This window comes from Bidens hawaiensis, unplaced genomic scaffold (genome assembly GCF_021521415.1).
Source record: "Bidens hawaiensis isolate Kalapana, Puna unplaced genomic scaffold, B.hawaiensis_p1.1 tig00032900_1, whole genome shotgun sequence".
In the NCBI taxonomy this organism is placed as follows: Eukaryota; Viridiplantae; Streptophyta; class Magnoliopsida; order Asterales; family Asteraceae; genus Bidens; species Bidens hawaiensis.
In genome coordinates, this window is record NW_027495635.1 from 127,371 (window position 1) to 151,526 (window position 24,156).

Sequence of the window (24,156 nt, forward strand, 5' to 3'; positions counted from 1 at the left end):
ACTCCCTGGTATTCCTCCCGATCGCGAAGTAGAATTTAGAACCGATCTGATTCCCGATACTGTTCCAATCGCCAAAGCTCCATATTGCTTAGCGCCAACCGAAATGAAGGAGTTAAAGAAACAACTTGATGAGCTTTTGGAGAAAGGTTTCATTCGACCGAGTTCGTCGCCTTGGGGAGCACCGATTCTATTCGTCAAGAATAAGGACGGTTCCATGAGGATGTGTATCGACTATCGTGAGTTGAACAAAGTTACAATCAAAAACCGGTATCTACTCCCTCGTATTGATGACCTTTTCGATCAACTTCAAGGTGCTAGCTTCTTTTCAAAAATCGATCTTCGTTCCGGCTATCACCAACTTAAAGTTCAATATGAAGACATTCCAAAGACTGCTTTCCGAAGAAGGTATGGACATTATGAGTTCACGGTTATGCCATTTGAACTTACTAATGCTCCAGCCGCGTTCATGGATATGATGAAACCGTATTTGCAAGCCTTACTTAGATAAATTTGTTATCGTATTCATCGAAGACATACTAATTTACTCTAAGTATAAGGCCGATCATGAAATTCACCTTCGTACTTTGCTTGAAATTCTTAGAACCGAGGAGTTGTACACCAAGTTCTCGAAGTGCGAGTTCTGGTTGCACGAAGTGGAATTTCTTGGTCACATTATTAACTTAAACGGTATTCAAGTGGACCCCGCCAAGATTGAAGCTATCTCTAAGTGGGAAGTTCTGAAGTCGCCAACCGAGATCCGAAGTTTCTTAGGTTTGGCCGGCTACTACCATAGGTTCATCGAAAACTTTTCTCGTATCGGCGTTCCAATAACTTCTTTAACTCGAAAGAATATCAAGTATGAATGGGGAACGAAGCAACAAGAGGCGTTCGATATACTCAAACAAAAACTCACCCAAGCACCTATCTTGGCTTTGCCAGAAGGTACTAAGGATTTTGTGGTATTTAGTGACTCATCCCACTCCAGTTTGGGATGAGTACTAATGCAACGAAAGAAAGTAATCGCCTACGCCTCTCGAAAACTCAAAGTACACGAAAAGAATTACACGACACACGATCTAGAGTTAGGCGCCATAATCTTTGCACTTAAGATTTGGAGGCACTACCTCTATGGAGTACGATTTACTGTGTACACCGATCATAAGAGTTTGAAACACATTTTCGATCAAAAGAGCTCAACATGCACCAACGACGATGGATGGAGACTCTTAACGATTATGATTGTGAGATTGTGTATCATGAAGGCAAGGCCAACGTCATGGCCGATGCCTTAAGTCGTAAAGAGCATGAAAACCTAAAAGGGTTCGAGCTTTGCGCCTAGAAATCCAAATTGATCTTTTTGAACAAATCAAATCCGCGCAAATGCAAGCAATAAAAGAAAACCAAATCTCCGATGAAAAACGCAATGGCACCATTGACTCGTTAGTCAAAGGTGACGATGGTATCCTAAGACTCAGCAATAGGATTTGGGTACCGATCGTTGGAGGTTTGCGTGAGAAAATCTTGAACGAAGCTCACCAGTCGAAATACTTGATGCATCCCGGAAGTGATAAAATGTACCACAACCTAAAGGCGAACTATTGGTGGAATGGGATGAAAAAAGATGTCGCTTCGCATGTTGCGAAATGTTTGACTTGTTTGAAAGTCAAGGCTGAACACCAAAGGCCTTCGGGATTGCTTCAGCAACCTGAGCTTCCAGTATGGAAGTGGGAGTTAATTACCATGGACTTTATTACAAAACTCCCGAAGACGACTCGATAACATAATGCTATTTGGGTGATTGTGGACCGCTTAACAAAATCCGCACACTTCATACCCATCAATGAGTCGTACTCTATGGATAGATTAGCACGTATTTATGTAAACAACATCGTCGCTTTGCATGAAGTACCGATGTCTATAATATCTGATCGAGACAGTCGTTTTACGTCTCACTTTTGGAAAAGCTTCCAACAAGCCCTCGGTACAAAGTTGAACCTTAGCACTGCTTATCATCCACAAACCGATAGGCAAAGCGAAAGGACGATTCAAACGTTGGAAGACATGCTCCGCGCTTGTGTGATCGATCTAGGTGGAAGTTGGGATGACCACTTACCCCTAATAGAATTCTTGTACAATAATAGCTATCATGCAAGTATTCAAACCGCACCGTTCGAGGCGTTGTATGGAAGAAAGTGTAGACCGCCCGTGTGTTGGTCTGAAACTGGAGACAGTCAGTTATCTGGACCCGAGATAGTCCAAGAAACCACCGAAAAGGTTATCCAAATCCGAGAACGACTTAAGACGGCACGTGATCGCCAAAAGAGTTAAGCCGATGTTCGTCGTAAGCCGTTAGAGTTCAATGTCGGTAACAAAGTGTTATTGAAAGTCTCGCCTTGGAAGGGCATCGTTCGCTTTAGAAAGAAAGGAAAATTGAGTCCTCGATTCGTTGGACCTTTTGAGGTACTCGAATGAATCGGCGCTGTTACATACCGATTGCGACTGCCTCAGGAAATGCAAGGGATACATGACGTATTCCATGTTTCGAATCTGTGTAAGTGTTGACCGATGAATCGTTGGCTATGCCATTAAAAGACGTTGAAATAAATGAGAACTTAAACTTCGTAGAACGTCCAATACAAATTGAAGTTTCGAAAACAAAAAAGTTAAAGAAAAGAACATTGAAAATAGTGAAAGTTAAATGGGACTCGCGTAGAGTGCCCGAATATACTTGGGAACTCGAATCGGAAATGAGAAAGAAATACCCCCACTTGTTTGAGTAAAGCAATCTCGAGGACGAGATTTGTTTCAAGGTGGGGAGGATGTAACAACGTGAAAATTTCGAATTCAAAGTATCAACTTTCCAAAGTCTAGGGACTAAAATTGCCAAATTCTAAAGTTGAGGGTTTAAATTAAAAATTCTGATTTTCTGACCCATCGCGCTACGCGATGAGTCAGAGGAGAGCCCCATCGCGTATCGCGATGGGGTACCTGACACAACGTCACACGTGTGCCACGTGGCACTGGTTATTGCCACGTGTCACCACGTGGCAACACTGCTGCCACGTGTAGCGGTGCCTGCCACGTGTCAACACGTGGCAGGTCTACGCTGTGAGTCACTAGACCTATATCGCGATACGCGATAGGTTTGCTGAGGCACCCATCGCGTAGCGCGATGGGAGCCAAATTTCCGTCTATAAATAGCAGCCATGGGATGCTTATTTCCACATCCCAAAACCTGCTCTCACATCTCTCTACTCTCTCTCTAACTATACCTCGATAAGTGTGCCATAATACCTCGTTAAGCATGCTCCGATCCCTCGATTGTGTAACGCGTTTTCTCGAAGTTGTGCCACCCTCCACCCACATACCAAGAAGGTGTTGTTGATGGCAAGGAGTCTCGAAAGTCGTGTCAACGAGTGTTGAAGATTTGGCATTCCTCGATTTGCGTGTCGTGAAGATTAAAGCGGCGTTGTAGTGCTGCTCGTGTCCCTAGGGTTTCTATATGCCATTAAGGTTAGGCGTAATGATGATTTCAATATAATTTAATATTATATTCAAGGCTTAAGCCTTAAGTCGAGGTTATACTCGATACCTCGATAAAAGAAAAGAAAAGAAAACATAACAAAGAAATGAATAAAAGATTATTGAATATTGAGATAACATATATATGTGTGTAAGTATATATGTATATATTCTTTGTTATGAAATTATTATTTAATGAATAAGAGTATTCTTAAATAATAAAAGAAAACGAATACGTTTCTTGGAGAAAAAGAAACGTCGGGTTTTTAATATAAACTAAAGGTTTATAATTTACTTTTAAACTAAAGGCTTTCAAGTAAATAAGAATTGAACTAAAGGTTCAATCGAGGATTGAGATATAAGGCTAAAGGTCTTAAGCCGGATCGTGTATCCGACTAACAAATATTTATACTCGTACTATAGGTGCGAGATAAAGGAAGGGAAAGACCCTTGGACGGTGAGTAAAGCCGATCCTAAAGAGACAAGTTGAATACGCCCCCAAACTTTTACTTATTTTAAAATGAGTCAAACATGTTATTTGAAATTGTTTACAAGGAACTATGTGTTCCTAAAACCGTTATAAATAAAGGGTATAAACCTAGCCCTCAGGCTGTGGTATACGTATGTCTGGATCCTTACATAGGTGGTACTATGCGATGTATGGGCATGATCGCACCACCCTTGGTCGTAGGACGCTCTCCTGCAGGGACTACGACCTTATGTGTATATTTACGGGTACTTAACTAAGTCAAACGCTGCGGTGTTTGCTGAGGTGACCTAGCGTAGAGGCTCGTATTTATAATGTGTTATTTGACTTTGTCATTCCTAAGCCACGTTGGGCCGGGGCAGGCGTAGTCTCAAGGGGTAATAAAGTAAAAGAAATATTTTTGCGTCAGCGTGTTCACCAGCATTCGTTGCTGACGTATTTTATTACCTTTTGCAGGTGAACAAGATTAGCGCTTGGAAGCATCAAAGTGCTATGTTTAAATCCGATGGCTCGGATCTTTTGTTCAAACCTTAATATATAATGATGGTGGTTTTTGTAATGTAAAAACAAGTAATCTTTTGTACGTAAGTTTGGGAATCTTTTAAAATCCCAACTTTTGTTTAATGTAAATATTTACAAATTAAACCCACAAGTTTTATAAGACTTACGCTAAATTAACGTAACTCTGATTTATTTACACTTGTGGTACCAACTATTGATCATACTCCTAGGCCTAAGATGGGGGTGTGACACACTGTCCGATTGTTCGAGTGATTAGAGGCTAAATTAACATCAATTGATGTTAATTTATTGATTAATTGTATTGAATTGGATTTTGAAGCTGTACGAAATAGTTTTGATCAATTACACCATAATTAGTTATTAATAGATATCAAAATGACCTGTGAACAGTTTGTACTCAGATCCCGAAGGTTCGTTTGTGATTAAGTGTATTTGAAGATATGAACGTTTTGGCGGGAACAATGGTAGTTTGGATTGGTTTTGTGTGAAATTGGATTGGTTTGGACTAGATTTGGGTGTCTGGATTGGTTTGGTGAGGTTCGGAATGATAAGACGAGTAGTTTGGTAGGTTATTTATTGAATTTGGTTAAGATTCAGACTATTAATACAAGTTTAAGTGTTGCCCGAATTTGTGTTTGAATCTGGAAAATTGATGAATGTTTGAAGATTTGAATACCTATTCGTTACGGATAAATTCACTTTCGTTATGTGTAACTGACCATTCGTTTGAACAATAGAAACTGTTTTTGCCACACGCCAATCTGTAACAACTGCTCATTCGTCTATAGTAGCACATTCGTTACATCTACAGTACTTCATTCGTTACACAAAATTCATTCCTTACCATTCATTACTGATCATTCATTATTTAATCATTCGTGTGAACAGTAAACACATTATGTACCATTCGTGAAGAATTTTAACCTATTCGTTACCAAAACCATACATCCATTTGTGACCAACCAACACTTCATTCGTTAAAGCAATTTCACATTCGTTACGAATTTTACAAGTTTAGCCTAAAACTTTCATTACTTGACAGTTTCTACCCATAATTTTTCAAGTTTGACAGTTTAAACCCCACATTTTCTGAAAAATGGCTAATCTTTAAGCATTAGCTTCTCAGAAAATGATTATGAAATAGATGCTTCATCTAGATGTTGAGATTGGATCACACTCACAGTGTCCCATGCTGATGAAACTGAGTGACTTCGCCAAATGGGAACCGAGGTTTAGAGCTCATTTATGATCGGTACATTTTGATTGTTCTCGAATCCTTAATAATGTATACAGTCCTCCCATGATTGGTGATCCAAGTACCGGTTATGAAGAAATACCGTTTGATACTTACAATCAAGATGAGAAGAAATCTTTGAAGATTGAGACTAAAGCTTATTCGAATTTGACAATGGCATTACATGATAATATTTTCCATCAAGTTGGATGTATTAAGATCTGTGCTTCTCTTTTCAACATTTTAGAATGAGGAGTATACGTAACACGTTGGATAGTAAGAAGGTCATGTTGAAGTTTCAATACCGAAACTTTTATTTATTGAAAGGTGAGACCGTCGAAGAAATGTTGACGAGATTTTGTCATCTCATTGCCGAAATGACAAAATTAAATATGGAACCTACTCAATTTGACCAAATTGATACGGTCAAGAATTCGTCGCTGAATTCATATTCCACTTTCTTAGTGGTGTTGAAAGAAAACAATTTCTTCAAGGATGACGATTTGACTGCATTGGAGTTAATGTAGGAGATTGAGGAACGAAAGTATGATTTGAGATGCCAGAATTCTTCAAAGGATAATCAAGATCCTACTTATATCGTAGTTCATTATCTATGAGAAGTAGTTCGCCTCCTATCTTTGCTTTTTATTCTCAGAATAAAGAAGTTCCTCAAGCTGCCAATGCATCTATGCCTAACGTTTGCTTTATGGCATCTAGTTCCAACAATTCTGGTGGGTCAAGCACGTCATTTGCTGGTGCTAGTAATTCGTCAACTTCTCAACTACCAAAAGTCAACATGAAAGAAGCATAACAACACCGTGCTTTCTTAAGTGCTTTCATGAGTTCTTATGAACAACTAGTTGGTGGAAAAATCGCCACAAGTGAATTATATGATGACGATTATGACCAAATAGACCAATATGATTTAGAGCTTATGGATATTAAATGGAATATGGCAATGATCGTAAGTAAAGTCAAGAGGTTCATGTAGAAGACTGGGAAACATTTGCCTACTCTGAACAAAAGAGTTGGTTTTGATAAGTTAAAGGTGTGTTGCTACAATTGTCTAGACCTTGGGCATTTTGCTAAAGAATGTGATAAACCCAATAAAGAATACAAGGACCCCGTAGTTAAGCTCGAAGCACTGGAAAGAAGTATTATAATTCCAGAGAAAAGACTTCCGGGGGTGAATATGTGAAATGGGGTGGATCACAAGCTTTATTAACTTCTGAAGGTATCGAATGAAACCAAAGAATTTTGGGATGTCCTTCTGATGGAAACCAGGAGAACCTTGCCATGTTCGAGTCTGTTAAACATTGTCAAGACGCAAGGGGTGTGGATTGACTGCTGATAGTGATGAGTCAGAAACTGAGTCTGATTCTGATGTGTCTAGCCACGAGCCTCAAAGTTCTTTTGCTTGCATGGCTAAGATTGAAGAGGTTAGTCCTAACCCTACTTATGTTGAAAATGATAATGTAAAATGTGAAACTGTAAAAGAATCTGAAAGTTCATATTGTGTTCAGTGTGATGAATTTAAGTATAAATTTTACTTAATTTGTGTTCACAATGAAAGCTTGATGAGAGATTTAAGTATAAATTAAATTTGACTTAACTATTGACAAGTCTCTGATTTGGAACAAAAATCTAAAATTAAAATTGAGGGGCTGTCAAATAGTAATCATGACCTTAAGGCTGAACTTTCGGGAAAGTTAATTATCATTGATCGGCAGTTTCAAGAAATTCATAAATCAAGAACTAAAATTACTGAACTTGAGAATGAAGTTGAGTTGAAAAACAAGCTTGGGAAGTTTATAAATTCCTCATTTCTGTTGAATGAATTAATCAAAGTATCTGTTAAACAGAAAATTTCTAAAAATGGCTTAGGATTTGTTGAGGTTCATCCACCGTTTCACAATGATTATTTAAAGAATCCCATTTCAGGAGAAAAATAAAAGGTTGTTAATGACCGTTCTTCGACTTTTAATCCTCCTAAAATGGTTGAACCAATAATTAATGTGGAGAAACCAAAACACATTAACAAAGAAAAATCAGATTTTCAATCCTCAACTCATGGAACTCATGTTCAAAGTAACAAAGTTTTTTTTGAAACTATTGATGAAGTAGTAGTTGAGGATGTGCTTGAACCAGAAGAAGTACACAAATAAAAGAACATTTCTCATTCTAATTACATTTTATGTGAACCTCATGAATTTGATGAAGTTGTGTATGGTTCAAATACATTTAAAGTATACAAGTCAAGTGTTAATATCAAGAAAACAGAAAAACCGACTATTTCTGATGAGTATTTAATGAAATTCAATAATCCATCAACTAGTAAAGTAAAATCAGGAAGGATTTTTTAAATTAAAGGGTTTTAACAAGGTTTTTGATGAGAAAGACGATCCATTACACTTGATCAAGCCGGAATTGATCGAGAGTGTCTTTCAAAATGAAACATCAAGCTTAAATATTGAGAAAGCCTTTGCAAAATCCAAATCATTGAACAAACCAATTTCTAAACCCACATTAAAACAACAAGATTTGTGGAACACGTAAAGTTTGTCAGTTCAACTGGAACGGATACTTTACAAAGTTTTTCAAACTGTTCAAATCTTGAATTCTACAAGAAAAAGAAATCTGTAAACTTGGATGATTTGGATTATGTGAAAGTAGCGGTTGATTCTTTTCAACTTGATGCTTCACAAACTTGTGTTAGCAAACCACACACCTTTGTGGATTTGAGAACTTGTTTCTCATGTGGTGAACATGGTCATGTTGCACGTCAGTGGGGGATAAATTAAACAAGACTGCAAAACCTGTAACCAAGGAACAACCATCAAAGGTTTCTTTGGTTAAGGAAATTTTCAAAAGACAACAAAATCATGTAAAGCTTGATGACATGAACATCATGTTTAATGAAGTGAACCCACGAAAGGTAGTTCATGTTAATGTAAAAAAGATTATTTAGAGAACAAGTTGTTTGAACCCACTCAACCAATTTGTAAAAATCATGATACAAATGTGATTAAAGATGCTTACTTACGTAGAAAGTCAAAGAACCTGATGACATATTCTTAAGTGCTTCAATCACATTTGAAATATGTTGTTATTAAGTCACAAAACGAAACGAAAAAGGTGCCCAAGACTGAGGCCTGAGCAGCCTTTTTGATCGAATCATTTTTCTTGATTATGTAGGGTTCATCCAAGACTATCTCTGGAGACAAATGGACCATGGATAGTAGATGTTCTCGATATATTACCTACAATCTCAATCTTCTTACAAACATCAAAGATATTCAAGGAGGTTATGTTGCATTTGCTGGGAATCAGGGTGGAATGATTACCAAAGAGGGTGATGTTTCAAACAGTAGCATCACATTTGAAAAAGTAAATTATTGTGATAAGGTGGATCACAATTTGCTGAGTGTTTCTCAAATTTGTGATAAGAAGTTCACCACCGTATTCACTGACAAGGAATGTATAATCCTTAAGTCGGGTAATGCTACTCCTGAAGACATGGTTGTCATGATATCTCCACGACTTAATGATATTTACGTACTTAACATGAGTACTAATGTATCATCATCTTCGTCTTCTGTTGAAACTTGTTTTGTCTCTAAAGAAACCAAGAAAAACTCGATTTTGTGGCACAGGCGGATGGGTCATATTAATGTTAGAAAGTTGAATCATTTCATGGCTAATGATTTGGTAGACGGCATTTCACTAAAGCATTTCAAATTGACTGATCATTGTGTTGCATGCAAGAAACTCAAACAAAAGAAGAAGTCTCACCCGTTGAAGCAAATCAATTACATTGATACTCCTATGGAATGTCTTCATATGGATTTATTTGGTATAATGAATCGTTCGAGTATTGCTGGTGATTGGTATTGTTTAGTCGTCACGGATGACTATTCAAGGTATTTGTGAGTTCTAAAGATCAGACACCGATTCTCGTGCAAAACTTGATCACTAAGATCGAAACACTTTACAAACACAAAGTGAGGTGTATTCGAAGTGATAATGGTACGGAGTTTAAGAATAACGTTTTGGGTTTTTTCTGTATTCAAAAGGGAATTCATAGATAATAGAGTTCTCCATACGTACCACAACAGAAGGTGTTGCTGAGAGGAAGAACCGAACATTGATTGAAGTTGCAAGTAAGATGTTGTCGGAATCAAAGCTTCCCGTTCAATTCTGGAACGTAGCTGTGACCGCTTGTTATACTCTCAACTGTGTTCTAACGGTTAAAAATCTCAAGAAGACGAGTTATGAGTTACTCAATAACCGTAAGCCTAACTTAAAGTTGCTCGAGCCATTTGGGTGTCCTTGTAAGATAAATGAGAGGCGGGTAAATTCAATGAAAAGGCGATTGAAGGTTACATTTTGGGCTATGTTTCGCCTAAGAAACGTGTCTTTAACTTTTCTTCTGTTGTGTAGCCATTTGGGTGTCCTTGTAAGATAAATGAGAGGCGGGTAAATTCAATGAGAAGGCGATTGAAGGTTACATTTTGGGCTATGTTTCGCCTAAGAAACGTGTCTTTAACTTTTCTTCTGTTGTGTAGAAGAATGGAATCATGTAGATTGTCAAAGCTACACTACACCACCTACCGGCAAGGGACTTGATTGGATGTTTGACTATGAGGAATTATTGAAGTATTTTACTCCATCAATTGAAGTACCAAATAAAGACTTGGTTCGTGCTTATTTGGAAGAACAAATGTTTTCCATACCAGGATCTTCTATTTATGATGATGATGTGGTATAAGATCAACCAAAGACATCTGATGATGTTTCAATATCTTCAAATGATGCTCATTATGAAGATTCTTCTTCTAATCCGTTCGTAGAAACTCCATAAGTTGTTGTATTACATGTTGGAGAATCGTCTCAAATTGTGAATGAGCTAGTAGCTGAAGAGAACATCACTAAATTAGAAGACACTGTTGTTGTCTCTAAGAATCTAACTCTTCGGATTAACATGTATCTTTCTCAAGACAAAACGCCTATCCCGACAAAAAGGGTATTTAAGTATAAGAAGGATGATCGTGGGGTTATTTTTAGAAACAAGGCACGGTTGGTTGTGCAAGGTTCTAATCAGCAAGAAGGCATGGATTACACTGAAGTATATGCTCATGTTTCAATATTGGAGGCTATACGTATTTTTCTAGCCTATGCAGCCTTTAAGAGCTTTAAAGTTTATTAAATGGACGTGAAGAGTTAGTTTCTTAATGGGGAACTTCTCGAGGAGGTGTATGTGAAGCAGCCTCCTGGTATTGAAGATCCGGACTATCCTGACCATGTTTATCGTTTAAACAAGGCTTTATATAGTCTTCACCAAGCCCCGAGCGCATGGTATAGCACGCTTGCTAACCATCTGATTGATAGTTTCTTCAAACGAGGGACTGTAGATTGTACTCTCTTTTACAAGACCGTTAGAGAAGATTTGCTCCTTGTTCAGATTTATGCCAATAACATCATATTTGGCTCAACAAATGATACGTTATGTAAGGACTTGAAGATGTCAATGCAAACCAAGTTCAAGATGAGCTCGATAGGGGAAAAGAGTTTCTCTTTAGGGTTGCAGGTTTAACAGTCTGAAGACGGAATCTTTATTCATCAGACGAAGTATGTGAATGATGTCTAGAGCCAATTCAAGATACATGCCGGGAAAATTCTATCTACTCCTCTTCGCGTGGGTCACAATTTGTCACCGGAAGATGATGTGTTGTAAAACACACTTACTTTCCATAGAGTTTTATCATGATTTAAGTACTTAATTAGTTTAATTATTAAGTTTTATGGCTTGTTTATGCTTATTTTTACAAAGATTGAATGTTTACTTGTAGGTTATGAAAGTTGGTGGAAAAAGAGTGATATTTGAAGACTTTAGGGGCTTAATTGGTCAAGTTTAAAATCTACAAGTCAAGGCCCGACCCAAGCCCACAAATTCAAGCCTTACATGCCATATTATATTAATTAAAAAAAATAACAAAACCCTAATTCACACCTGGTCCGATCGGCAGCAGCAAGCAAGGAAGAAAGAAAAGAAGTGGCGGCTAGGGTTGGCTACTTGGCGGCTGGAAGAGAAGAAGAACATCAAAGAGAGTTGTGTGCAGCTGCTACGAATCATCTAAACTCATAATCTCAGCCATAAACCTTAAGTAATTCATTCATAAAATTTGTCTCTTGTTCAAGAACCCTAACTTGTTAAGTTTAAGCTTCTTATTGGATTGTCTTGCAAGTAATTTGAAGTTTGACTTGTGTTTGATAGTTCTTGATCATTGAATGAGTTTACTTATGTTTATATTGATGTTTATGATGTTTAATTTGAATATTAGCTGCTGTCCAAAATCAATGATAGGCTAAAGTAGTTAGTTCTACCTAGGTTAGATGAATATTGTTAGGTTTTAGTAAGTAGTTTTGATTATTGATGATCATGGCTTGATTTGTTAATGTAAAGTTTGGTTTAACATTAAATTAGGTTGTGTTTAGTGGCTGTGAATTTGTTAATTACACTAATATACCTCTTGCTTTGATTAATTGAATGAGTTTTGATTGATTGTTGCTTGCTAGGACTCTTTACTTAGTGTTTAGGTTTGTTTGCGGGGTGATCAACCATAAGGTTTAAGTGAGTGTGTTAATTGAATATAATCAGCGGGTAGACACTTTCTTAGAGACCGAGAGGTGATAGGAAGTAGGGTCGTCTCATAGCTTTTACTTGTTAGGATTAGGATCGCGTGAGAGCGGGTTCGGTTCTTGTCGGGTTTGGGTTTGTGAGCGATTAGTTGACCTAGTTTAAGTTGAAACAAATTGTTCCTCTATCCTTGGTTGCGTAGTATTCGTCTCCATTAGGGTAGTTTATCGGTGAGACCGAGAGGAGAGTCGGCATTAGAGCACGTTAACAATTCGTCACCCGGTTTGTTCTTAAAATCAACTAAGTGTAGGTTAGGGTTTGTTAGTGAGACCGAGAGGTAATCTAGCTTCCTGAGTGAACCTTAGTTGTGTCATTCCTTAGGATCTGGTGTCGTGAGATTCTACAATCCAATAGCTTACTATACCTTCAATAGGATTCTTACCTAGGTAGATGTTTTTCCCATTGATAAATCGTATTTTCACAATTTCGTCTAGTTTTCTTACTTTAAGTCTTTTAAGTTAATTTCAGTTAGGTTAAGTATTTAATAATATAAAAATCAATTTAAAAAATATATTATTCTTAGGTGAGTCTTATTTAGGGTTAAGTATTAGATACGTTTCCACGTGTCCTTGTGTTCGATACTCGGACTTCATTAGTGCTATACTATTAGTGATCGGTACACTTGCCGGTTTTGTGTGGTTTCTTTAGGAGTCTTGTTTAATAAATTTAAAACTTAGTTGTGAGAGCATCATTATACACACATCAGAAGAATTAGAGGATACCATTGATCCGACACTTTACCGAGCAATGATTGGTTCATTAAGGTATTTAACTTCATCGCGTCCTGATATAATGTTTGCTTTTTGTTTGTGTGCCATGTATCAAGCGAGTCCCCGAGTGATTAATCTGGCGGCTGTGAAGCGTATCTTTCACTATCTGAGGGGTAATCCTGACATCCAGTTATGGTATCCCAAGGATGATAGTTTCAATCTTACCGCTTTATCAAATTCCGACTATAGAGGATGCAAGGTCAACTTCTAGTCAACGAAGTCGGGTTGTCAGTTCTTAGGAAACCGGCTTGTTTCCTGGCAGTGTAAGAAGCAGAAAATGGTCTCCACTTCAACCGCTGAAGCTGAATACTTGGCAGCCTCAAGTTGTTCTTCACAGGTCTTACAGATCCAGCAACATTTGCGGGATTACGATTTGAATTTTCTTACTTTTCCTCTCTTTATTGATAACTCTGCTGCCATTTGTATAACGAAGAGCCCCGTGCACCACTCTAAAACGAAACATATTGAAATTCGTTATCATTTTATCCGTGATTGCTACGAAAAGAAATTAATCGATATTGAAAAGGTGCACACAGATCATCAAAAGGCAGACCTTTTTACCAAAGCTTTTGATAAACAATATTCGAATTTTTGATTGGTATAATGGTTTAAAATCACTTGCTGATATCCCAAAGCTTGGGCAATCATTTTTATGTTTTTGTATAGTTTTGTTTGTTATATTTATCTTTCTTTAATGTTTTGGTTTTTCAGGGGTGAAAAATTGGGAAAAATACAAAATATTGTGTTTTCTGTTTTTATAGATAAAATCCAAAAACATTCAAATATTTGAAAATCCAAAAAACATTAAATAATGTGCTCCTTAAAATGAATTTTGAAACAAAAAAGGGAAAATGATAGTACATTGATCAATTATATTCTAAATTTCAGTATAAAAAAAGGCATAAAAGAATGTGTGCTTAATTCCATTGATGCATTGGTAGGTCTTATACAAATAAGTATGGTAGAGTAGGTGATGCAAACATAAGAAATTGCCAAATTAAAAGAGGTGTTAGTCTCTTACAAAAGTCTTAGTAATGAAGGCAGAAACGTAATAGCCTGTCATACTCAACTGTGTATGGTATTATAGTCTTAAATCATGTATTGATCGGATGCTTCAACTTTCTGGACACTATGAGTCTTTATGCGGTTTATCATCTAGGTATTCAAAAACGTGAATATTAAAATTGCTTTAAGAGTGAACCCTGTATAAGTCAATAAACTTGTTCACTGCTGTACTTAGTACAAATTCACTACTGACTTGATCAAACACGCTGGTAGTCATACATTGTTCCTCCCTTGCGCGCATCTTAAAACCAATAAGAAACGGACCCCAGGGGAAATAATGTCTGCAAGCCATACAGATGAAATCGTGCATACTCATTCATGGTAAAAGAAACTTGGAGTATTTCTTGATAACGTGGGTATAACTTGTAGTGGGGATTATTTTCTAGATTGCTAAAAACTATAAAATCATATATTTGGATCAACATGTTTAATGGTTTAAGTCAAGTTGGAGTGAAATGGTAAAAATCAAATGAAGCCTAAACCGAGATTAGAGGCTGATAGTTTCTAATATCTTGTGCCCTAATTGAAAATTAAATGTATCACGAAAATACTTTAAAATTTTGTTATAAGATATAAGTGGATAAGAATATCAATGATCGGCTTAACGCCAATCAAAATAAATCCGAAAAATAAACTTGTTATGGATATATTTCTTGATCAATATGATTCCCTGCTCAACTCACAAAAATATTATTGCTTTAGTAGATTACAACTTACTTTTGTTTTTAGTTTTAAGTTTGTTTTGTTTAATTCAAAGATATTCAAAATTCAAAAAGATTTGTTTATGCTTTATTTTCGATTACCGAGCTATGTGAATAATGTTTTGAAAATAAAACAAAAGGAGTTTCCCACATTTTAAGTTAACTGTTTTAACGTAAGCACGTTAAAGTATTTGTTATCAAAACATTGGTTTTCATGATTATTTATTTGGGTTAAAACGGTAACTCTCTCCAATTTTAAATTAAGTCTTCCATTTGTTACATTGTTGTAACGAATGGGATCACATTCGTTAAATGTATACAACGTATGATGGCCATTCGCTAATTTAAAATAACAAACATGGTACATTCGTTATTTATACACATTCGTTTCCGCTATCTTATAACGAATGGACATTCATTCGTTGCTACATGATAAGAATGACTAACGAATAAAAGGCTATTCGTTATGTGTTAAAGTATGAGTTTATTCGTTAAGTGTCTTAAAGAATGAGCTTATGAATGAGTGATCATTCGTTTACTTAAAGGTAACGAATGGACCTTATTCGGGCACATAGGGTTTTGTGCATATGTAATGTATAAAAGGCCAGATCCAACGAATGTACCTCATTCATTTCAAATCTGAGTGCCTTGAAAAGAGAGAAAACAAAGAGAAACCCTGTCAAAATTTGTAAAAACTTAAACATCAAAAATTCGAGTTTTGGTTGATTGAGTTGTGTTCAGAAGGTAATGGTAAGTCTATGGATATAAGAATCATCTAATTTTAACCATGTTTGATGGTTTAATTAGACTAATATAAACAGACCTAAATATGACTAATTGAATGTTTTAATGATTCATTTTAATCAACTGGGATGTTAGGTTTTGTTTTCGATGTAATTCCTATCACTATGATATGCGTTTTAATGTATAAAATGGTGTTTTGAGTTTGACTTTACTTTCGAATGCATGTTGATTGTGTAACTGTTCTTCACAATTTTGACTTTGACAGTTAGAGTCAAAAATCACATTCGTCTGTTCATATTCATTGTGGATAATTAATGGAGTTATCATTCGTGAATGTTGATAACGAATGAAACTCTATAGATTTTAAAGTATAGTTTGGGTTCTAATGTCCGGTTTCTTCAGAATTGGCTGAAGAACAGAACGTCGAGGCTCCGGCTCAGGAGCAACATGTGGTACTAGTCCAATAGGAACCTCAACAAGTTGCTTAGGAGGATCAAGTTGTTGAGGTTACATACGACAAGAAGCATAACATATGTGCTTTCTTGGTCGATAATTTCTTCGGGTGTGCGATGTTCGGTGATATGATTTCATTTCTACAACGCTCGAGGATTCATTATGCTATTTCAGCTGATGTTCCTATATACTTTAGCATTATCCGCCCATTCTGGGATTCTGCTTAGTATAATGATGCCAAGAAGCAGATTGAAGCCGAGATCCAAAACAAGAAGATAACTATCGACGTGGAGGTGATACGCAGGGTCTACAGTTTCCCGATACTGTAGATAACCATTGCGAATTCGATAAAGAGCTTATCACGGTTTTATTCAAGAGGTTGAAGTTCAAGAGTGATTTGGACAAGTTGCAGTACAAAATAGCGTATTTATACGAGCACTATAAGTACTTACTTCATGTACTTATACAATGTCTCGGTGGCAGGAAAGGAGGATTCGATGAATGTCGGATTATGCTTCAATCCGTGTTTGTGGCTTTAGTTCTTAACAAGCCATTCAACTTCTCCAAGCTAGTATTTTACCATCTTAAGGGGAATTGCACCACGCGTAACCGTAAGAACAAGTTCCTCATGTATTCCCGAGGTTCTTGCAGTTATTTAATCACCACCTGGAGACCAATTTGGTACGAGACCTAGAATTAATGGATGACGTTATTGTTCTGGAACATTTGACTGAAGAGACTATGAATCTTTTGAAGATGTATCGTGGTCAGAGTCTAGAGAACAAGCCAAAGTTCCAGAGGATGATAGGTCATATCGTTGGACCTGATTATGTATGTCCACCTGATGATCGTTGGATTCACGATGATTCAGATTCAGAACTTGAAGGAGGAGCAGGTGGGAACGATGGTGATGATGGGAGAGTGGTGGAGAAGATGGTGAAGCAGCACATGCTGAAGCTGTTTTACGTAAACGTAAAGGTAAAGCAAAGGTTTTCGATAAACATGCAAAAACCCGTAAACGTAGGGGTGACGATGTAGATATTGAAGAGTTTATACCAAGGTCTATTGGACCACAAAAAGAACTGGTGGCTACTACTCCTGTAAGTACCCTGGTTGTTACATTATCGACGATGATGTCGTCTGATCCGAGGTAAGCATCTATTCCACATCCTGTTATTTCACTGATGCCGAGTCCTCAGCTTGCTACTTCTTGTACAAGTCCTACGCCTATGGCTATGCAACCTATGGACTTCTCATATATGTCATTCAAACGTCCTTAAGGTCCTATGCAACTGGTTTCTCCGTCCTTTTACAACATGTCGGTTCCACAACAAATGCTACATTTGCTGAATTTGGTACATTTACAAGAGAATCAAATGTCAGATGATCGACATATACAAAAACAAATGCGGTTGAATCAGCGGAAGATGGTTAGCCATATATCTTATTGCCAATGTGAGAATCCTGAGCCGCGAGCGTTGGTTAGTGCTCAAGGGGAGAATATCAAACAACAGGATGAGCTTATTTTTCAGCCGACTTGCAAAAAAGACATGTTAAAGAAGCTGAAAGGAAATGATGACGATAAAGACCCTGAAGAAGGAGATGGCGGTAATGAGCAACAACTAAATATTGGTAAAGGCCAATACAGTATTATTTATGGATAACGCAAAAGGTGTGTTATGAGCATGGTCAACGCGGATGAGATCGAGGAAGGCGAGCTTGTAGATTATTTATTTTCAAGAGTTCAAATCGCGTTGTTGCCCGGATTGAATGATGAGGAGTTGGATAAGTTGGAAAATGAGGAGGATGTAGAGGTTGTTGATGATGACGAGGTTAGTTTGATACGAGTATTCCATCCCGGAATGCGTCTTTTGATTATGATGAGGTTGAGGTTGAGGATGTGACAGCCAAGGAATACCGTGATCTGTATACACATTCAAATACAGATGAAGGAGTTCCATTATTCATGACTAAACATGTTCAAGCGGCTGAATAGCGTCTGGGTAAGAAGAAGAAGAAAAGTAAACTAAGCGAAGCTAGATCGGGTTTGAAGGACCTAGTGGATAATGTATTCGAGGGTATGTTTGAACACAATAAGGCTCGTTTCTCAAAGCTTATTGATGTTTTAAGGTATGCTGAACAAGAGGACGACGGGCAGACTAAAGCTCGTGCCAATGCTCATCAGATGATTTCGTTTAAAGCTTCAAAAACGATTAAAGGTGACATAGTCTTGTGGGTTTATGATTCGGAACTGAAGGTTTGTATTATAAAGTGGGAACACGGTGTTCAATATTATCAACATATTGCCGATGTTCTTAATTTTCTGAGGTAGGACGTACGAACGTTGGTGAATAGATCGTTCGTGAATCGAGGGGGTAGTTAGATGGCGGGCTGGTTCTATTAACAACTATTGTTTTAGGTACGTCATGGTTTTAAAATTTTCAAGCCAGTGTTCTTACTCGTAAGCATATAGACGAGATTGATCCGAGAACCAGTTGGAGGAAGCTCGTGCTTAAGGTTAAACTGCTTCGTACGTTAAAGAGAGTTCATGTTAAGACTTTTACTCAAAGTAATTACAAGAAATTTAATCGGTGGTGCTACCATAACCGTACCGGTGAAGCCGTCATCATGCTTGGATCAGGGTTAAAACACAGAGTTTATACGCGTAATTGACCCGATGTGGTTGGTTAATTTATCTAAGTCTGATAACGACGTGTTATTCAACAATCAGATCAGGTGGGTCGAGATGAAAGAATACGATCTCACTATGCAATTTCAGCGTGTGGTGCGGGTTTGCCATGAGTTCGGAATTCATAGTTGTGCCTATTGGAAGACCAAGAGATTCAAATGATCAAGACAAAGAGCTCTAGACGAGGGAGAGTTTGTTAGTGCACGTTTTGGCGTCTTGGTCTTTGTTTATTTTTCTATTTGGTCTTATTGTATAAGGGCATGTAATTGTAATAATGCCATTCGTTAATGTAAGGTGTCATTCGTTATGTGTTGTATAAAGAATGAGTACATAAGGTATTAATATGCCATTCGTTAAGCCTATTTAATGAATGAGAGTCAACGAATGAGTCATTCGTTGTACTAAACGTATTTGATAGGGAATGATGACGAATGGGGTGGTCATCTATATATACCATGTATCCTATTAACTTATAAAGTTGTCGTTATTATTATTTGAGATCCTCTTGTTACGATGCCCAAATTTACACTCACACACTCATCCTTAACGTAATTCAAGCCATACATAATCACCAGAACATATCAAGCGACTATATCCTTAATGTATCCGTGTTGATCGTAACAGTAATCGTACGGAAGTAGTTTTTCAAAAATCAAGATCCGATTAAAAAAAGTACTTTTTATAATTAAGAAACAAGTTTATATTAAAAAAAGGCAGTCATGGGTCTCACCAAACCCAGATAGTTTTTAGACCAGGTTATAACATCTCATTTATTTGTGAAACCCTTTCATCATCAAATCTTTTGTATATTATTAACTTCTTAACGAAAGCTTCAAAAGCTCTCTGGTTGCTCTTTACATCTTCTCAAGAAACTTGATTGTTTTATTTGTAAATGAAGACTTCTCATGCATTTTACCCGAATTCACCGGCATGGGTATCACCAAATCTAGATAGCCCTTAAACGAGTTATAACATCTCATTAAATTAATAATTTATCTAACCAAATATTTAATATGAAAATATTATAAAATATGGATATATTAAAAAATAAGATCCGAATATCAAATACCTTTTTATAATTAAGAAACAAATTTTAAAAAAATGCAGGTCATGGGTCTCACCAAACCCAGATAACTTTTGAACCAGGTTATAACATCTTATCTATTTGTGAAACCCTTTAATAATCAAATCTTAAATATATTAGTAACTTTCTTACAATAAATAAGATTAAAATCTAAAAAAATATATAAATGTAAACAACCTTCCATAAGACATGGAATAAAAACAAGTATATCTTATCTTAAATATATATATATATATATATATATATATATATATATATATATATATATATATATATATATATATATATATAATGAAACCTCCCTAAATTCTTTCAAGCCGCCAAATTGCTTTATTTGTAAATGAATGCTTCTCATGAATTTGACCCGAATTCATGGTTATGGGTCTCAGCAAACCCAGATATCCCTTAAACGAGTTATAACATCTCATTATACTAAAAATTAATTTCATCAAGTATTTGATATGAAAATCCTATAAAATAGATAAATACTAAAAATTAAATACTGTTTTTTAAAGATGTTATTTATAATTAAGATTTATAGTAAAAAACGGATCATTTGTCACACCAAACCCAGATAGTTTTTAAATCGGATTATAACATCTCATCTATTTGTAAAACCATTTCATGTTCAAATCTTTAATATATTATTAATTTTTTTACAATAAATAAAATTAAAATTCTAAGAAATATATAAATAATAGAACGGATAATTGTAAAACAACCCCGTAATAAAAAGGATAAAAAGTAGTATATCTAACTATCTATATAATTGCCTACCATGAAATCCTATGTGTCGCTCTCAGGTTGTTCCCCCAATTCTCTAAAGCCACCATATTGCTTGATTTCAAAATGGAGGCTTCTCATGCATTTGACCCGAATTCACAAGCATGGGTCTTACCAAACCCAGATAGTCTTTAAATGGGTTATAACATCTCAAATATTTATGAAACTCTTTCATAATCAAACAATAATTTTTGCTGGTCATGGGTCTCACCAAACCCGGATAACTCCTAAACGGGTTATAACATCTCATTTATTTGTCAAATAACCCCTTAATCATCAAAGAATAATTTGCACGAGTTATGGGTCTTACCAAACCTTAATAGCCCTTAAATGAGTTATAAAATCTCATTTATTACTAAACACTATCATTAAACCCTAATTTAGTTTATCTCATTTACATTTTCTATGTTGTTGGTCTATCATCTTCATCGTCGGTTAACTTCCGATACTACCCACCATTGTCAACTACATTAACATCCCCTTTTTCGTTAGACAAATATTTGTGTTCACGTTTGTTCATTTATAAAAATCAACATGCTCGTGTCCGTTTATGTTTGTTCGTCAAAAATCTAAAAAACCTACACATCTCAATTAAAAAAACTCAAACGGTAAAAAATATAATAACAAACTAATATATATGTATTAAATTAAAACTAAACTGCGTCAAAAAATAAAATAATTATCATAAAATAGCAAAACGATTAAACAAAAACTTGATTAAACCCCCGTAACACAGGAGGATAACATATATTTTCATAAGCTAAAAGAACAACAAAATAATAACATGTGAAAGGTAACACATGGTAGGGTCAGAAGTAGAATACAATTCAAGTAGAAAGAAACAAATGAGACACCTATCTTCCAAATAAAATTATTATATAAAATTTTCTTTATCCATTACAAATTTTAAAATTTCATCGAGTTGGATGAAATTCTAATCTAAATTATAACTATTGTAGGTTATTTTTTTATTAATACGATTAAGATTGACGACGAGGTAATTTTGTAATTAACTGAAACTTATTAAATTAACGTGATGTTAAATAGGGATTGCTCGCGTTTGTTGACTTGTTCAGTAAGTCCAAGGGATATACTGTAACGCCCAGGGAAGCTGAGTTGACAGGGTTAACGAACGACATACTAATCCCTTCTTGAGTTAAGAAGCGTTAAATGCAAGTTGAGTTAAAATGTTAACAAACTTTAAATCATCTACACACAATAATTTAAGAATGAATTTATATTAAATAAAGATAAGTAAATGAGGGTTAAACAGTTTCCTTAGGATGAGGTGGAATGTAATAGGGTAAAGTATATGATGTGATACCTACCTAAAGTTAAGGAGCGTGAATATACAACGCATGGTCTAAATCTAGTTCCATAAGTTCATATACCATAAAATCTAAAATTTTTATTCTATTTTTTTCTCAAGAACACTAAATGAACATTTGTTTGCTTAAATTATTTAAAAAGAAAAACATATAAATATTAATGATTAGTTGTTTTTATATGTGACAATAAATTCTAAAAATGCAGCGTATTCTCCTTTTTGTTGTAGGCATCTAAAAGGGCGGGGCCGGATAAATTAGATGTGATTCATAGTAGAGCACTCGTTTTACTAGTGAGAGGTATGGGGTTCAAACCTCACACGGTTTTAACGGTTCCTCGTTGTCGTGGCATTTGGCTGGCGTGGGGGTCGGGTTTTATCCGGTGAATCCCTCAATAGGTGTACCACTAGGGGCTCCGTCCGTCCGGACTAGTGGCCGGCTCGGGCTACTTTTAGCCAATAGGGGCCACGTATGTAGTACTCGGCGTTACTTAGTCGGTCGTTAAAAAAAGAGGGTGGGGCCGGGCTCTGATAGTTGCAACTACCCTTTACCCTAAACTCACATAAGTACTAGCATCGCCTCCACATGTTTTCCTTAAGTTTCTTATTTTTATATAAGGTTTTAGTTTATATATATATATATATATATATATATATATATATATATATATATATGAGTTGAATCCTTGAACTAGGCATACAGTTATTACAAAGAAACTAATAATGCCTAAGGAGCCATCCCACCCTCCTGATCTGAAATATTTGAAACAAAAAGAACTTACTCAAGAATGCAAGATACTACTTTCCACTCTTCCCACTAAAAGTGGATGAGTTGTTTCAAATTTATACAATTACCAAGGCTTTTGGTACCATCCTAGGTATTTGCAAGGACTCCTTTCATGTCAAAAGCACTTTCAGGCTCAAGACACCGATATTCTTCTTGCTACCACTCCCAAATCAGGCACAACCTGGTTAAAGGCCCTCTTGTTCACCCTAGTAAACCGAGCCCGGTTCCCACATACCCAACACGACCACCCATTACTATCAAACAACCCACATATGCTAGTACCTTTCTTAGAGATTAAGCTATACCTTGAGGATCAGAACCCGGATCTCTCGCCGTTCGCATCTCCAAGACTCTTTTCCACTCATTTACCAAAATCTGTCAAGGATTCAAAATGCAAGCTTGTTTATCTGTGTAGAAACCCTAAAGACACTTTCATTTCTCTCTGGGCTTTCTCAAACCAGTTGAGGCAACAGGAAATGGGGACCAATTCACTTGAAGAAGTTTTTGAGAAATATTGTGAAGGAGTAAGCTTGTACGGACCCTTTTGGGATCACCTGTTAGGTTATTGGCAATAAAGCTTAAAGAATCCAGACAAAGTCTATTTCCTAACATATGAGGAGATGAAAGAGGAACCAGATCTTCATTTGAAGAAGCTAGCTGAGTTTTTAGGGTGCCCATTTTCGGCGGAAGAAGAGAAAGAAGGTATGGTTGAGGGTATTTTGGACATCTGTAGCTTTGATAATCTGCGTAACCTGAAGGTGAATAAGGAAGGGAAGCTTCTATCCGGCGAGAATAACAGTGCATTTTTTCGAAATGGAAAAGTCGGTGACTGGAAAAACTACTTGACCAAGGAAATGGTAGAGCGTTTTGAGAAGATTTGTGAAAACAAGTTACATGGTTCGGGTTTGAAGTTTTAGTTTCCCTTTTGTGTGGCGTGAGGGTGTGTGCGTGTGTGTTTTATTCTCGATTGTTTGTTTAACTAATTGCATGTGTGTTTGACACTAAAGTGGTGTCGAATAAATTGATGTGTACGAAGCTATATCGTTGAAGTGAGATATCTTTTGTTGTAGTCCAAATAGAACATGTTTGATTTAACGTTTTTAATTATTTTGGCGAATAATATAGAGATAATTACAAGAAAAAAAAAACAAACTTTGTTAAAGAGTGAAATTGAAACGGATCTAGTAAACTCAAGACAAAAGTATAGTATAGTATCAATAATTATGTAAGGCTAAAAAAATCATTCTATTCGAATTATAGTGAGTATAAAGTCACGTGTTAATGAGCAAGGGCA

The 24,156-nt window shown here is 36.3% G+C and overlaps 1 pseudogene; it reads left to right on the forward strand.

Annotated features, from left to right (window-relative positions):
- Positions 1-22,780: 22,780 nt before the first annotated feature.
- On the forward strand, positions 22,781-23,850 carry LOC143584263 (cytosolic sulfotransferase 5 pseudogene; annotated as a pseudogene).
- Positions 23,851-24,156: the final 306 nt, after the last annotated feature.